General features: G+C 41.0%; 1 protein-coding gene across 1 annotated transcript in view; it reads right to left on the minus strand.

Moving 5' to 3' along the window:
• GRAP2 (GRB2 related adaptor protein 2) overlaps nt 1-10,285 on the minus strand; it is a 61,499-nt gene extending 51,214 nt beyond the window's left edge. Inside the window, exon 1 of the mRNA XM_044226680.1 lies at nt 10,082-10,285. The gene's annotated coding sequence lies outside the window, so the exon portion shown is untranslated. The remainder of the gene's footprint in view (nt 1-10,081) is intronic.
• Between the last annotated feature and the right edge of the window lie 7,605 nt (nt 10,286-17,890).

Consider the following 17,890-nt stretch of genomic DNA (forward strand, 5'->3'; position numbering starts at 1 on the left):
AGCAGCAAATAAATACTCACCTGCTAGGAAGGAGAACTAATTCACTAGCTTTGAAATTTTTTTTTTAAGATATTTATTTTTTTAAATTTTTAATTGATTAATTTATTTATTTAACAGAGAGAGAGAGAGAGAGAGAAAACAAGTAGGCAGAGTGGCAGGCAGAGGGAGAGGGAGAAGCAGGCTCCCTCAGAGCAGGGATCTCGACATGGGACTCAATCCCAGAACCCTGGGATCATGACCTGAGCTGAAAGCAGACACCTACCGGCCTACCTACTCAGGCACCCTGCTTGGAAGTATTTTGATAGGCTGTTAGAATACGGCTTAGTATGATAGGGATAAATTTCTCTACATTTAAACCTGTGCCTAGAGTTTTTTGTTTGTTTTTAAATCAAGAGTATAAGTACAGAATAAGGAAGATCTGGCTTAGTAGTCAGGCATGGGAACTCACGGGTTTCAGCTGACCACAATTTCGGTATGAGTCAGCCTTGTGACATGAATGCCAAAAAGGCCAATGCAATCTTGGGCTATATTAATAGAAATATAAGGCATAGAGGAAGGGAGACAACGACTCCATGGCACTCTGCATTTGTCAGAGGGCTCCTGGAGAACTCTGTCCCATTCTGGGCACCACCATCCAGGCAGGACTTGAAACTGGAGTCTGTCGGAAGTGCGCACTTAAAATGATGACAGCAGCCAAAACCCCATCTTAGGAGAGTAGTTAAAAGAACCGAGGCTATTTAAGCTTGAAGAAGAAGACAGAGAGGGACATAACTGGAAGTAAGAGAAGAGCAGGCAATCTGGGAAAAGAGCTTAAGGGACAGTTTCCAGTAGCAGAACTTTAATTTCTGGCTCCTCAAGGAAAAATAATTCACGGAGACTTCTCAACTCTTATCATCTGCAAAATAAATGGATCATCAGTGAAGAAGACTCTATTCCTCCTATGATTTCTGTGGAAGATGCGAATTTGTGGATGTAGTTATGTCTCTTTGTTAAGCCACCTCCCTCCCCTGCAGTGGCACCTCCTCCAGAAGCCCTCCTTGCTCCACTTGCTCTGTTAATCCCCTTGGCACAAGTTGTGCACTGAAGTTTTCATCTGTCCAGTTCCCCTAATAGCTTGCATGTTCCTTAGGGGAAAGGATCCATTTGGTTTTGTTTTTATTACCCTAAGTGTTCTCAATGTATCTGCATACTGTGAATTAGGGATTGAGGGGATGTCTGCTGACGGTAGCCCAAAAATAAATAAAAGTAACGAGACGGGTAATTTTTTTATAGCATCTATATGACAGAGCATTATAGCGAGCTCTCTTGATGATAATAGCACCTAACTGACCCTACATTTTATGAGATAATTTGAGCTGACAATGTTGGCTGTGTAATAAATCTTGCTTTTCCCTACATCTTGCATTTTAAAATAAAACAAAACAGAACAACGAAGTTTACTATGGAAGAGCTCCATCTACCTTGTTCCAGGTCTTGGGAATCACTCTCCAGCTAGGGGATTTTTTGGTCTTCACACTTTCTCCCTCTTTGTTTATTCGGATTATTTACGGGGAACCAGTGTCCAGTCACAACATGCTACAGGATCTAGTTGATGAAGTGAATTAGTAGTCTACTTAACAATATTGGTCTAAGAGATAGAAATTTCACAAAATAGGTTTGGCTAAATAAGAAAGCACCATATTATTCATTTTATAAATATAAATGAGCTATTACATCGTTCTATTGATCAAAGATCTAAAATTCTTGTAACAATGGATGTTTCTTCTCAAGGGTCCTGCATAGCAGGTTAGAGAATGGCATTGTCCCACTCAAGGATAGAGGAGGGAAGGGAGCCCACTAAGTCATCCACGAGGCTAAGGAAAGAGCACAGAACATAGGAGCAAAGTTCATGCTCTGTCGTTCTCATCAGTGGACAGTATTTCTTCCCACAGTCAATGACCTGACATGGGACTGAGCAAATTATACGCTTCTCTGCAAGAAATTGTTATGGCTCCATTTGATGGCCTGAAGATCATTTGGAAAATTCACAGACATAAAGGGCTGAAAACCAGGGCTCCCAATTTCATATCTCTCGCTATTGATCACAAATAAAGATCTGTGGCAACCTTCCCGATTATGGAGGTAGCCAGCCTGTCCCTGCCAATAGTCTTTGGCTCAGACTGGTCCAAAGGCCAAGAATAGTGTGGCTCCTGCCATCCGGGCAGACCTCTGGATCTGGGGTTCTATCTGGCAACTGACATACAGAGCACGAGAATTTTTCTGCCTGTTTTAGCTTCCCGGAGAGACTCAGAGCTAAGCTGGGGCTACCTCATGGATTCTGTGTACTTGGCAGCGTATGTTACAGACTATTTTAATAAATCTGAAACAAATGCTAACACAAATTCTCCTAATTATACTGACCCAAAGATTCCCCAGGTAGCTCCCAAAGTGAAGGGCTCGGTCACGTCCTTTCTTGTTTAGGGTTTTCTGTGCTCAGCGCTTGTAGGCCGTCTTTCTTACGAGTCTCCCGGTTTCCAAGCACATTTCAGGGACATTAAAGGAAATAATTCAATAATGAAAAATTGGGATGGAAGGTTTAGGTCCTTCAAGAGGAATAACCTTTATAGAAGGATAAGGTTTATCAGCCCCAAATAAGTCCATCATCTTTATTTATTTCCATATTATACTCTGAACTACCCAAGAGGGATAATAAATAATCGTGGTAGGTCTGTCTGATGCAGAGCACAGAGAGCAAAATCACGGTGAGGCAGTCAGCCCTGCAGGAAAATGGAGCAAACAGCAGAACGACACACAAGCAGCCCACAAAAGCACTATTACGTTTATAGCTTCTAAGGGGATTTGGGCATCGCAAAGGAACCGATCACGAATTGGACACCAGCTTTTATGACCTACAGGGAAGGGTAAAAGGTCTTGTCCTCTATTACAGAAAAGGTCATTTCCCTCTATTCTCAGACCCAGTGGGATTAAGTAATTTGCATTAAGTAATTTGGATTTAAGTAATTTGCAACAGAACTAAAATGGCTTCAGAGCACCTATGGTCTAACCTCTCACTTGACTGAGAAGGAAACTGAGGCCCAGAGAGGTTACAGTGTCTTGTTCAGAGTCACACAGGAAGTTTCCAGGAAAGCCAGAATTCGGATTTCCAGAAGCTCATCAAGGATTCCTGCTTTTTCAGAATGTAGTGCCCAGACTAGTGTCACAGAAGGAGCTCTGAGTATCAACTTCACAACCTTGGTCTTAAGTCTTGGAGGACGTTAGTAAAATGACCTTGAAAAATTTACCTAACTTCTCAAGCTTTGGTTTTCCCACACTGCAACACGAGAGGTAAAATATGTAGTGTGTCTACCTCAAAGATCAAATGAGATCATGTGTGAAAACTCTTTTGAAAGCCTTTACAAGGCTCAGGGTGAAATAACTTCAGATAAAGGAAATTCTTTCTGTTGAGGATACACAGGTAGACTCCACGGGATTCATGGACCACTGGAAATTCTGCATAAAGGTGTGCGTGGATAAGTGCCAGCTAGGCACACTTTTCTTCCTCTGGGGAGTTTCTAGAGCTTTCATCAGCTTCCTAAATGGGTGGCTATGTACTATGGATATAAACATATTTATGATCAACTTAAAAGGTTGATGTATTAAAATATAACTATTTTTGTATATTGAATGTAGGTCTGAGATTTTCCTGCTAGCTTTACTGATTCAATAATCTGTGTTTTTAGAACATCAATCTATTTGGGGGAGGGGAGCTAATCTAACTTCCCATTTTGCTCCATGAAAGACTAAAAATCTATGGCCTATAGAATGACGAATAGAAATTTCAGATTACAAATCAACCAAGGTTTTTATTTTCCTGCTTGTTTACTTACCTAGTAATATTTTTTGGTTATCTAAAAGAGCTTTCTTTAAAGTCATATTTAACAAGAAAACGATCTACTTATTATTTACTGAGTTCCTACTGAGTTCTCAGCACTTTGTTTCCAATATTTACCCATAAAGCACTAGACAAAAGACACAAATCATAAGCCATTTGTAGGCTTCCACATTATGCCCATGGTTCTAGAAGGCTGAGCGGTGTGGAGAAAAACAAATGAAAAAGTATTATTTATGACCAATTGACCAATTAGGCTGCTTTTCATTAAAAAACATGAAAAGGCAGAACCGATTTAGCAATGACTGTGTTCGAAGTGCATAAAAACATTATTAATGTTGGATTTTTTTTTCTCATTTATTTTTAGTTCTGTTTAGAAAATTACACTTGAGAGCTTTCTGTAACAGCATTTAAGGGAGTGGGTAAGACAGCCCCGGAAAGCTTTTGTAATGCTAATAAAGGGGTAGGGTAGGATACCGGTTTGCAAAGCCTTTTCTGTATACAGTTACATGTTTCCGAAGCAGAGACTGACTTCTGGACTATCTGAAGGTCTGGGATAACCAACCAGGGAAGTCACCTACTTACGAGACTCATCCACTGTCCCACTGAGAAATCCAGTGGGGTCTTTTACAAATCTGACAATGGCTATACTCCTGTATTTAAGTGGTAAAATCTTAAAGTACAGGAATGTGAAAAATGAGAGGGATTTTTTTTTTCCTCTCTTGACTATATCAAAATATCATCTCCTGCCCCACGGCCCTGAGGACTCGTAATTCCCCTCTTGTATTATTCCTTTGTGTTTGCTTCCTTCCTATTCCTTCATAGTTCTGTATTTTCAGTTCCCAGTGATATCTTTTGTTTAAAGTTCCTCATACAGAGCCTTAAGCTATATAAATCCGGTAAATGCACTCATCAGTGCTTAATGTAGTGCTATCATTCCGATGAATAAAACCTAAAATCTGCTTTGGTTGCAACGGTCCCAGACTTTCAATAACTTAGAGTAACTTAAAACCTGGGTGGTGGTGGCGTGAGGTCCCGTTACTGCTTCCCATTCAGTTCCATTTCCGTCATCTCTCCTTACAGGTTCCTTACAGGTTCCAGTCTTCGGAGAGAACACTCTGCAGTCAGGCTTCCTGGGTTCAAATCCGGACCCTACCACACACTAATTAAGTGACCTTGTGTCAGTTTCTTACCCTCTCTGCACCTGTGCTTCCTCACTTGCAAAAGAAGGATAACAGAGCCCTTACTTCTTTGGGTCTTTATGAAAAGCAAAAGAGTTCATACCTATAAAGGAATAGACCCATGCTGGGCAAGCAACACTAACAGACACCATTTTAGGGACTTTACATGTATAAATTACAGTTGCACCTTGAATAAGGTGCGGGTTGGGCCACTGCCCTCCACCCCTACCTCCTGTTCAGTCGAAAATCTGTGTGTGACTTTTGACTGTCCCCAAACTTAACTACCAGTAGACAACTGTGGACCAGAAGCCTTACCAATAACATGAACTCGATTAACACCACTTTTGCATGTTCTGTGTATTATACACTGTCTTCTTACAATGAAATAAGCTAGAGGGAAGAAAATATTATTAAGGAAATCACAAGGAGGGGCGCCTGGGTGGCTCAGTGGGTTAAGCCTCTGCCTTCGGCTCAGGTCATGATCTCAGGGTCGTGAGATCGAGCCCCGCATCGGGCTCTCTGCTCAGCAGGGAGCCTGCTTCCTCCTCTCTCTCTGCCTGCCTCTCTGCCTACTAGTGATCTCTGTGTGTCAAATAAATAAATAAAAATCTTAAAAAAAAAGAAAGTCATAAGGAAAGGGTGGCTTAGTTGGTTAGATGTCTGCCTTCAGCTCAGGTCATGATCCCAGGGTCCTGGGATAGAGACCCACAGTGGGCTCCCTGCTCAGAGGAGAGCATGCTTCTCCCTCTGACCTTCCCCCTTTCATGCTTGCTCGCATTCTCTCTCTCAAATAAATAAAATTTTTTAAAGATTTTATTTATTTATTTGATAGACAGAGATCACAAGTAGGCAGAGAGGCAGGCAGAGAGAGAGAGGGGAAGCAGGCTCCCCGCTGAGCAGAGAGCCTGATTCGGGGCTTGATCCCAGGACCCTGGGATCATGACCCGAGCCGAAGGCAGAGGCTTTAACCCACTGAGCCACCCAGGTGCCCCTCAAATAAATAAATATTTTTTTAAAGAGAAAATCATAAGGAAGATATACTTACAGTACTGCCCTGTATTTATAGGGAAAAATCTGAGTGTAGGTGGATGTGCACAAACAAACTCATGTTGTTCAAGGGTCAACTCTATTGAGTCTCTAAAACAATACGATAAGATAGATACCATTATTACCCTTGTTTTTGTAGCTTAAGAAACTAAGGCACAGAAAGACTAACTTGTCCCATCTGGCCCAGTTAGTAGCTGGAGGACTGGCCTCAAACCCATAGCAAGCACTCAATAAATGTTACTTATTATTGTTGTTAGAATTATTGCCTGAATTTATACACTCAATAATATCTGCTATTGCTGCTCAAAATGATGAATTTGTATGTCTAATCCTTCTTCACAGTGCATTAAAAATGTATATGATCCCCAGTGGAGCAGTCGATTTTGGCAAGGATTATCACCTAAAGCCATTAGGTGACATTTGTTGGGAAGTAAGATACTACCAGTGCCGAAGCGTCACCCCCTCGGAGAACTTGTTAACTGCAAAAGCGGAAAAAGTACTTTTATAATGAGAGCTCCCTGGAGTGAGAGCACTACCACGAGCCACTATCAAACCGAGAGTCACAAATAGAGCAACAACCTGGCATTTTGTGCTTCCTGATGAGATGCGATATGGAGCACCTTATAAAAGACATTCAGTCGAAATCTAATCAATGCGTAGGCCAGACGTAGGCATTTACAGGAAATACAGGGGGTAGACGAGCAAATTAAATGACACCATGAGGCAACAACAAATCCAGAACATGGGACATCCTTCAAGATAACTGGCCTAACCCTTTAAAAAATCCAATGACAGGGGCGCCTGGGTGGCTCAGTGGGTTAAGCCTCTGCCTTCGGCTCAGGTCATGATCTCAGGGTCCTGGGATCGAGCCCCACATTGGGCTCTCTGCTCCATGGGGAGCCTGCTTCCCCTCCTTCACTCTCTGCCTGCCTCTCTGCCTACTTGTGATCTCTGTATGTCAAATAAATAATAAAATCTTTAAAAAATAAAAAAAATCCAATGACAATAAAAAGACATAAAGCCCAAATGTAAAAATGTGTTTTTCTTTATAAAAATTAGACCCTACTTTTTTTTTCTTTAAAGGTATAGACAGCTTTGGAGGTCAGGTGGTAAAGTTTAGATATGGTCTAAATATTAGATCATGCTAAAGAATTACTGTCTGTCTTCTTAGGTATAATGATATTGTTAGGGTTCTGTAGGAGAATGTCCCCATTCTCTAGATGTGTACCCAATTATTTAGGAACAAAGTGTCACTTTGTCTGTAACTTACAAGTAGTTCAGAAAAAATACACAAAGATGGAACAAATATGGCAGAAACATAACGGATCGTGAACCTACTAGCAGGTGAGTATAGAGGTATTCATTGTACTAATATTTCAGCTTTTTTTTGTTTGGACATTTTCTTCACTTTCTTCATGAATGTCTTACATCTTCTTTGGAGAGCATATGAGATTTTTATCTTCATGTACTTAGTAATAGTTTCTTTTAGTTCTCTATAATGATTGTCTGTGAATACATATCTAAGAAGAAATTTCTAAAAATCACTTACTGAATTTTTACTGACCCAACCTTACTGAAACCTAATAGCAATGCTGAAGAGTGCTTAGGGCCCAATACAGGGCCTGGTACATAATGAAAGCTCAATAAATGTTTATAAGTGCTTATTTGGGGGCCCCTGGGTGGCTCAGTGGGTTAAAGCCTCTGCCTTCGGCTCAGGTCATGATCCCAGGGTCCTGGGATCGAGCCCCACATCGGGCTCTCTGCTCAGCAGGGAGCCTGCTTCCTCCTCTCTCTCTCTGCCTGCTTCTCTGCCTACTTGTGATCTCTGTCTGTCAAATAAATAAATAAAATCTTAAAAAAAAATAAGTGCTTATTTGTTAAATTTATTTTGTTCCTGAGAATTTTAAGATCCCAGGAAAAAAAGAAAGGAAGGAAGAACGAACGAACACATGAGGCTGTGTTCTTCCTTTCCAGATCAATACACGCTTTAGCAAATCTTGAGATGGACAAGATGGGGGCCGATCAACTTTATCTTTTGATTCAAATAACAGATCACAAAGATTCTTGCCACATTTTGAATTTGTCTTAGGAGAGCATGAAAATAAAGAATCTGGCCCTAGGACTAAACCAGCAGCGACCCGTTACTTATTTAAGAATTCCTGATGGAATCACACTCAATGACACATTTTTGAACAATTGTGGACTTTTTTGGTTCAGGGAAAGAGGCAAGTTCTGCTTAAGTTAAGGCGTGAGTGCCACAAGGCACCAACACCAGTGGGCATTATTCTCTGAGAATCAATAAACTTATGGGAATTGGGGATCATTTTCACTCTTCCATGAAGGCATCTTCCAGATGGCTTCAGGTAGTAAGTGAGATATGTTTTGTATAAAGTAGAAAGAAAATGATAAAGATTCAAAGAAATATTTAATAGTGATACAATTTTGCATTTTCATAGTGCCTTTTTCCTAAGGCACTTCGTTTATCTATATGAGCTCATTTATTCTCATAGTATCCCTGTGAAGTAGAAAATGAACAATTGAAATAAAAGAATAAAAGAGATTTTCATCAGGGTGTAAGATGCGGAAGATACTCAAAAGAATATCATGTTAGCAATAGGGATATTACTCAGATCGATATTGAGCAAATCAATAGCATCCCTCCCCTCTGCTTCAGTAAAGTCATTAAAAAAAATAAAACCTATTACAATTTAAGGGAAAAAAGCTTACAGTTTCCTCTATGGAAGACACTCCAAGTCTAGTCTAAAAAGATAGTTCAATGATACAGGCCTTCTCTCTTTACAGAAAAACAAATCAAAAGGAGTACAAATCATGATTTTTAAAACTTGAAATTTAAATGCCAAAACTTGAAATTTAAATGCCTTTGATGGTTCTGTATTTACACAGTGCTCTTTATTTAATAGTGGATGCTTTTGTAAAGAGTTTCACCTTAAAATTAAATTACAAACATGAAGTTTTAGAAATAATACTGGGTTGTTCAAGCAGTGTCTACTTATACGAAATGTTCCTTCTGAAACCAAAAATAAGAAAGAAAAAAGGGGGACCCCACTGAGGAACTTACCAGTCTATGATAAATGCAGCTGTATAGAACAAAAGATACTTCAGCCTGAGATTTCCTACGCTCAGATGACATAGCATGAGCACATGCAATCTTTTTCATCACATTTTTAGATCCTAAACATTTCCCTCTTAATTTATCTGGGGGTGAGTATTTTCAGTAATGCACAGGCTAAGTTACGTACACCTTATTAACCAGGCCTCATTCCAGTCATATAAACACAGAATTTTTAAGCTAGTGGAGTCCTTGGTGGGTATCCTCAACCCTCATAGTCAAGAGTGTTTGGGGCAAAGAGCGTAAAGGAGGAGCTGTCTTCAGACTCAACTCCTGAACTGGACACCATCTTGGGGATATGGCGCTAATTATTAATAAAGAGACAAAAATAAACAATACTCTCTCAAAATCTATTTCAACAGAAACTTCTCTTTTTGTAAAGAAGTTCAAAGTGGTGTTCTTTGTCAAGGTAAATTCTAAGAGAATTTCTAAGAGAAGTACAGATGTAAGCAATCCTGGCCCCCCAGTGCCAATATTCATTCATTGTTGCCCAGACCTTCATCCCCACCCTCAACTGGGTTTCAAGGCTGACTATGGAGAGGTGGGATTTTACCTCTGTAATGGGTCTAGAGTCTCCCCCTGGGATGGCTCAAAAGCCAAGTGGTGGAGAATTTTGTGTGCTGTGCTGGGTAAGGAACAAGTTCCTTTGCTGGAAGTCGAATCCCATCCCCACAAGCATTGTTACAGCAAAAGATTTACAGACCTTCACGGATGGACCAACATATGAGTAGCAATATTTCAAGAACCCATGGGATTCATTTTAATTAGATTTGACTCATAAAGAACATTCTGCAAATTATAAAACAGTTCAAGATCTCTATAGAGTATATGGCCCGATGTTGTCTAATGACATACCTTTTTGAAGAGAAGAGATCGAGTCTATATCTTGGCTTTGACACTGAGTTAATAGTATCTTCTCTTCCAAGAAGGAAGACAAAGTCAAACATCAAAATTACTGCATTTCAGAGTACAGATCCACGTTGTGCTGTCTTCCAAGGACCACACTAAAACAGAGTACAAGTTTGCAGATCCATTAATAGTGCCTCCTCCTGCCTTACTTCTTACTCCCTCCTCCAAACTGCCCCCAGCCAGCCCTGCAGTCTGTAGGCAAACCACACAGGAACTAGCAGAAACAGGGCTTCAGAGAGTTGGGTGTGAGCCTTACATTATGTGGTTTTGTTTTCTTGCTGCCAGAGTTGAACTAAAATGCAGGAGGTTCTCTGAAGCACTTTTGCTTCTATATGCTTGGTTTCAATTTTAACAATTTCCCTCTGAGCGATTCTGTTCACATAAGAAAATTTCAAATCCTGGAGACGATTCATCAATAGGCTGCTGCTCTGAAGGAAAACTCTCATTTTCTCCCAGTACATCCAAGATTCCAGAGAAAAATTTAGGACTTCTTCAGGGAACTTATTTAATACCACCCTGGGATCATGCACAGAGCTAAAATCCCAGAGAAGATGCTTTCTTAGTGTACTCAGCCCATATTACTCTTAGTCCATAACATGACCCTTAACAAAAGACAAAAGAAGAAAATCTCTGAACCAGGATGACTTCTAACCCCAGGTTTGCCAGTCAGGCAAGAGCGGGGACTGGTTCCTTAGATCTTGGGGACTTTCCTTTCTTCTGAGTTGGTCGAGCTAAAGGATTTCTGGGATTTGAAGATTTTTCACTGACCTAAGATTTCTGTCATTGCCAACCTCCTTAGTTCTTACCTTCAAATTTGTGAGAGCCCTCCTTCCCTTTAGGGTCCCATGCCAAGTGTAACTTGCGAAGGCCTTTTCCTCTCTTTGCTCTTACTAGAAATGGATTGCCAACGATGCATCTTTTGCACGACAGAAGCGACACTGCCACCTGCTAAGTGGCTCCAGTAAGAATTTAAGCCCAAAAGAAAGGGAAATACTGTCTCGTGAGATAGATGTGCCCAGCATTAATTCCTTGAAGGCTAAGAAGGAAGGTATCATAGAAGACTCAGTTTGGAGTTCTAAAATTTAAACTTATTCTATATGGTGAGATGATATCTTTTTTTTTTTTTTTTAGGTCTTTTCACCCTTTTTATACCTAAATCTTGTTCAAAATTTCCTTTTGGGGGGGTGGATTTCTCCTTGGTAATAACTGCTCAACACTTTCATTGAGATAGAAAAGAATAATGTGGTTTGAAATCATCAGAGTACTTTGGTCACGGTAGGGGCTCAATATTTATTGAATGAGTTAAAGGAAAGAATTTGCTATTCTTAACTCCTTAATATAGAATTTTCTTTCTGTTAATGCAATTTTGTCTGAACAAGTTCCTCACTATTTCCACACACTATAAAGATAGAATTTTATTTTATTTTTTATTTTTTTTTATTTTTTAAGATTTTATTTATTTATTTGACAGATAGATCACAAGTAGGCAGAGAGGCAGGCAGAGAGAGGAAGGGAAGCAGGCTCCCTGCTGAGCAGAGAACCCGATGCGGGGCTCGATCCCAGAACCCTGGGACCATGACCTGAGCCGAAAGCAGAAGCTTTAACCCACTGAGCCACCCAGGCGCCCCAAGATAGAATTTTAAAGGCAACAGCATGTCCCTGACTTTACAACAATAAACATCTTAATGTGGGCCTCAGTGTTCTTCAGTCTTCATGATGCCCAGCAGTTTCATAGCTAGTTGTCAGACACTGAAATCCTCTGGCCATGGAGCAAATCCCAAGTCAGTGGTATTGAAGTGGTTGATCAGCGAGGTCCTAAATGCCCACAGCTGGAGAGTGTGAAGAAAGGAGAAAACATAAACAGTGTTCTACAGGAAGAATCATGGAGTTCTCAGCTTGCACCCTAATGAGGAAGCTACTTTTCCACAGGGTACTATCCCCCTAGGGAGCAGAATAGAACCCCTCCCCTTTCAAGTGTGGGGCAGAAATGCAATACAGGAAAATCTCAAAGAGATGTTATTTCGGCAGCACGTAATGACCTACAGACGTGTTACAGAGCATACAGAGGGGGCAGCGAGGGCACTCTAGTGGTTTATTTCACGGATGCTTTGTCATTGAACAAGTGCAGAGGCAGAACCTAAGAATAGACTCTAATATGAGAATGCCATTAGTTCAGTCCTCACAGTCATGGGACACTCAGAAAATATCAGCAAAACTGCGAGGATTCAAGAATCTGTGAAAAGTGGACTTACTCATAATAGAGAATTTTCTTTTATTTTTTTATTTATTCTTGAGAATTTTCTTCTAAAACCATACTCATTTGCAATTTTTCAGCAATTCCATTTGAGGGGTCATTGCTAATATCAGAACCTCTTGTACATAATTATGTTTAATTTACCTTTATGGTAAAATGTGTACTTTTCATTCAATAGTACAGATTCAGACATTCTTGTTTCATTCATTCAGTAAATACTGTTTGAATACCTAGTCTGTTAGGCCTGTCCTAAGGGGCTGGGAATAGAGCAGTGAACAAAATATAGTCCTTGCCCTCCTGGATCTTATCTTCTGGAAGAGAGGAAAATAATTACATATGTCAGATAGTTGTGCTACTACAGAGAATCATAAAATGAGGAAAGAGTTAGAGAAAGTGTAGCCCAGGTGGAGGGTGGCAATTTTATTGGGAAATCAAAGGACATTTGAGCTAAGTCCAGAACAAAGTGAGGCAGCCAGCTTGATGGCTCTCTGGGGAAAGAGTAGGGAGGTATAGGGACCAGCAAGTAAAAAGCCTTATGGTGGAAGCAAGCTTGATGCAATGAGTAAGGAGGGGGGGCAGTCATGATGGAGGTCAGAGAGGGAGCAGAGCCTGGAACACACAGGGCCTTGTTGGCCATGGCAAGGTCTTTGATTTCATTCTGAGTTAAGATGAGAGCCAATGGAATATTTTGAACATGGTCTAATTTGGGTTTAGGTTTTAGAATAGCTCTCATTACTGTATTGAGATTAAATTGTAAGGGAGCAAGGGTAGAGGCAGGGAGACGTTAGAAGGCTACTGCAGTAGTCATGGCAAGAGAAGGCACACCTTAGGACAGGTGGTGGAAAGTGGAGGTGGTGGGAAATGACTACATTCTGAATATATGGGGTGACCAGAGAGTCTAGAAGCATAAATATTATTATTTTTTCATGAATTAGAATGTGGGATCAATAAACCATTTATCACCTACCAACTGCATTGGTGGCCACCCTGCGTTAAAGGTGAGCTGATTATATGATGTGAAGTCTGAGAGCCAAAGAGTGGCGCCAATGATGAGTACAAAGCTCATGGCCTGAGAAATCAGAAGCAAGGATGTGTCCTTACTGAGACAGAGGAACAAGCTTGAAAGATCAGAAGCTTGGTTTGCGGCGTATTAAGTTTGCAATTTCTATGAGCCATACCACTGGGGATGTCAAGATAGATATGAGTCTGGAGGTCAGGAGAGTTTAGGGCTAGAGATAAAAACTTGAGAGCTGTTGAGAGAAAAGGTTATTTAAAGTAATGAAACTGGATGAAACCACCCAGGGAATGAATACTGATAGAGAACAGACTCCTTCAAAGTAGAGAGGTCAGAGAAATGGAAGAAACCAGCCAAGGAGATGAGAAGGAGCAATGGTTTCCTGGAAACCAAGTGAAGAAAACTCTGTTCACTTTAATCAAACTCTGAGTTCATGGGAAAAAAAAAAAACAACAACACACCAAGTTATTATTATAAAACCATGTCTGTATTTAGAGAGTGCAACTAAATTATGGTGCCCCCAAATGGAAGAAAGCAGAGAAGAAAGACCTTTCACATGTTACTTTAACGAAGTTAATTCCACTAGGTAGGTAACACTTTACAGTTTTGCTGAGCCTAGTCAACATCCTTTCAGAAACACCCAAAGATTCATTCTAAAAGGAGGAAATGAATGGGTTTAAAAAGGAAAAAAATGGATCTCCAATGTTTTCAAAATGTAACAGGTTATGATTTGTGACTGAGAATGTCAACGGAGGGGAGCCTGGGTGGCTCAGTTGGTGGAACGTGCAGCTCTTGATCTTGGAGTTGTGAGTTTGAGCCCCACATTGGGCGTAGAGAGTACTTAAAAAGAAAATACTTAAAAAAAAAAAAAAGAACATTGGTGGAGCTCAACTTATTAAGAACCTAAAATAGTCCTTAGGGTAGAGGAAAGGGCACGGAACTGGACACTGCAAATTTGGTCAAGTTCCAGCTAAATCGCTTGCTAGTTGAATGTTTCTGAGCAATTCATGTAACCTATTTGTTCCTTCAAACTCAGCCCAAGTTCACCTCTTCCAGGAAGACTTCTCTAATTATGTAGATTTAGGCAAATCCTCTTTTTACTCCCAAAGCATTATTATAATTGCTAATTTATTTTTGTCTTTTTAATTAGACTATTACTTCTTTGTATTCCCATAGCTCAGCATAGTGCCTGGCACTTAGCAGGTGCTCAATAATGTAGAATGAATGCATGTTCCCCCAAATCAGCATCCTCATTTGTAAAATGGAATAATTATACCTACTTTTCAGAGTTCCTTTGAAATTTACATAAGCTATGACTCAAAAAAATCTTTATAAATTATAACTCACTATATAAACAAAATATTGTTGTTTGTCCCCCACTATTTTATAGAATAACACCTTAGCATGGCATTCAAGGTCCTGAACAATCTGTTTCCAGGCCACCCTTTTTAGTTTCCCTCTGGCTACCATGCCCACTACACTGTATGATAGCCAGTTAAGTAGTATTTCAAACACACCAACTTCTTTCATATCTTCCACCATTTTATATCATAATTACCTAACTACACGTCAGTATCGATCATGATATCTATTATAATAATTATTATGATTGAAGTTGTAGAAGCTAAAAACAAATGTTACTTTCATCTATGAAGAGTTTTTCTATTGTCTAAGTCTTTTCCCTCCACCCTGGTGGAATAGTGACATAGTCCACATAGCCAGCCACGTGCTTTTAAAACATGGGTTTGATTATATTTTCAATGCCTACCAGATAAAGTCACCTAGCAGCATGGACAAGGTCTTTCATGATCCGAATTTCCTCTGCCACTTCCACTCCCTCTGCTGTTCCACTAATAGCTTTTGAGACAGCCATAGTAACTACAGTCTCGTAGTTTTACCAAGATAATAGGCTCTCTCAGCTTTCAAGCCTTTACACATGATGTGTCCTTTGCCTCTAATGGCCTCCTCCACTTTGTCTATCCAGTGAACTCCCTGTCATTCTTTAAGACACAGATGTAAAGTCTTCTCTGAAACCTGCCCTTAAATACTCCTTGGCAGAATTAGATGCTCTCTCCTCTCTTATTACAAGATACATATCTTGTCACAGTCTTCCGTGACGGTGCCTGTCACCTCCACTAGCCTGTAAACTCATGCTTTATCTCTGGGTCCTTACAGCTCGGTGGGGTGCTTGGCACAGAGGGGGCGCTCACTGAAGATCAGTTAAATATTTCAACAACGACCCATCAGGGGTACGCGAGGCCCTCCCTGGAGACACTCCATCACTGCCCATCACACACACACTACTCTTTTCGGCCCTAGCAAACGACCATTACCTTCTTTGTCGTTTGAGGTGGAGATCGGCGGCGGGCACCGTCTCGTCAAAATACATTAGTAACACAAACTGTAAAATTTTTCTTTGAAAGGAGCCCGAGGGCAGCATCACAGCCCCAGCGACTGTTAAACGAAGACACGTGACTTCATTGCACTTGATATCCGCCCCTCCCCACGAAAGAACCTCGGTCATTTTAACTTCTCGCGTCCCCCTCGCTAGATGCCCTAGGAGTCGGACACCTGACCCCAGAGAGGCCGGAAGTGAGGGCCCGGAAGTGAGGAAGCGGAAGTGGGGAGGGCGTGGGCGCTTGGGCCCGGCTGCAGGAGGCGATCAGCCTAGGAACGAGGGGCTTGAATTTGAGCGGGAAAAGTTCGCGACGCTGTGGCAGGACTTTCCCCTCAGGTAGTAGATTCCTGTTTGGGGGCTTCAGACGGGTGTGGAAGGGTGGGGTCTCCGCCTCTTGTCTCAAGGGGTGGCATCGCTGACTCCGTGCGGGCGAGAGGGGGCCGAGGTGACTACGGCCTGTGTGAGGGAAGGTCCCCATTGTGTGACGCCATTGTGTCACACTCCCTCCTTCTAGAAGCTTCTGTGTGGCCCAGGCTTCCGCTCCAAGTAAACTCTGTGCTTTCTGAAGGGAGTCCGTAGTCGGGCTCATCTGTGTGGTTCTGGACCTGGCATGGGGCCTGCCTTGTACACGGTGGTCGTTCTGAAGAAATGGAGACCAAGGAAAGACGCTGTCTACAGGAAGTTGATTCTCTGAGCCTTCACCCTTCATGTTCAAAATTCTTTCTCAAGCATCTCATTTCTTCCTCTCAGCTGTTCTTTCTATGGGGTGATTATTCTTTATGCTGCCGATGAGGGAGCTGAGGCTCAGTAAAGTCGTTGAGCCTGAATTAGGAAAGGGCAGAGCAGGACCTCAAGTCCATGCCTTTGGTATCCTAATTAAAGTAAAGAGAGGAGGTAGGTGAATCCCTAGGTGTGAGCACATTATGAGCATTCGAAAGAGAGTAGCCCTTTATTCCAGAGGATGGGGACTGTGTCTTGTGTACCTGTTTTTCCATTTTGTAGAGTGGAGTCTGCCACATGGTGAACTCTAGAGAACTAATAGTGGAATGAATTAATGAACACACAGGAGGGCTCCAAAAAGTTGATTTCTCTGCCTCTTGCAGTAATCTTCCCATCCAAACAGTAACACCTCCTAATGCCATGGTATTCTCTATAATCATTCTCCCACAACAATCTTGGCCAGAGCTTATTTTCTCCTGAGTAAACCTAAGTCTACAGGCAGAACCTGTACAAAGAGGAAAGCTGCTCTCTACCCTAAATGCATCTTTCCAGATGCCTTTCACACTCAGCCTCTTAGATGCTGCTATTATTGTCCTGGGTCTTTGGGTAAAGTCAGTTTAGCTCCTCAGTTCCTTATTTCAATTCTGATATCCAAAGACTTTTGAAGACCAGTTTCCCCCCCAACTCATTTGGCAGCAAGACCTGAATTGAAATGAGGCATTTTGTCTTTATTTGTTCCAGATATCTACAAGCTTTTGCTGTGGTCATGTTAATGTGTTTGCTTGTTCAGAGCGGCCCCACACCTTACTGTGGGTATCACGTAACATGGTACAGACACGGTGTGACTCTTCAAAAGTCTGAAAAAAACCTTGAGTTTGAATTCCACAATGCCATTTGATAAATTAAATGATTTCCTGTTACAGTTAAAGTAAAGCTGGGGGAAGAAACAGCCTTTGCCAAAACATGGAAATAAGTCTGAAAAGGAAACCAAGAGACTTTTTCTACCTCATCATGTGTTTATTTTGGAATTATTTAAGGGAGAATTAAATTATTTAAGGGAGAATTATTTAAGCTCCTTAATCAAACACTGGTTTTTGAGTGTCAGAATCATGTTTTAAATTGCTTATATCGTACATAAAGGCATACAAACGGTAGATACTCAAGAAATATTTGTTGATTGAACTGAAAATATTTAAACTCTAGAATTTTACTTGACAACTACAAGGCTGGAATATAATTTTAAAATGTCATGGTTTTGATCCAAAGCTGTTGAATCAATGCAAGTTTATCCCAAGCAGAATCTGTCAGTCATTTGGGCGTTCACTCAGCACCTGTTTCTTGAGTACCTACCATGTACTAGGTACCTAT

The sequence above is a fragment of the Neovison vison genome, chromosome 12 (genome assembly GCF_020171115.1).
Source record: "Neovison vison isolate M4711 chromosome 12, ASM_NN_V1, whole genome shotgun sequence".
Lineage (NCBI taxonomy): Eukaryota > Metazoa > Chordata > Mammalia > Carnivora > Mustelidae > Neogale > Neogale vison.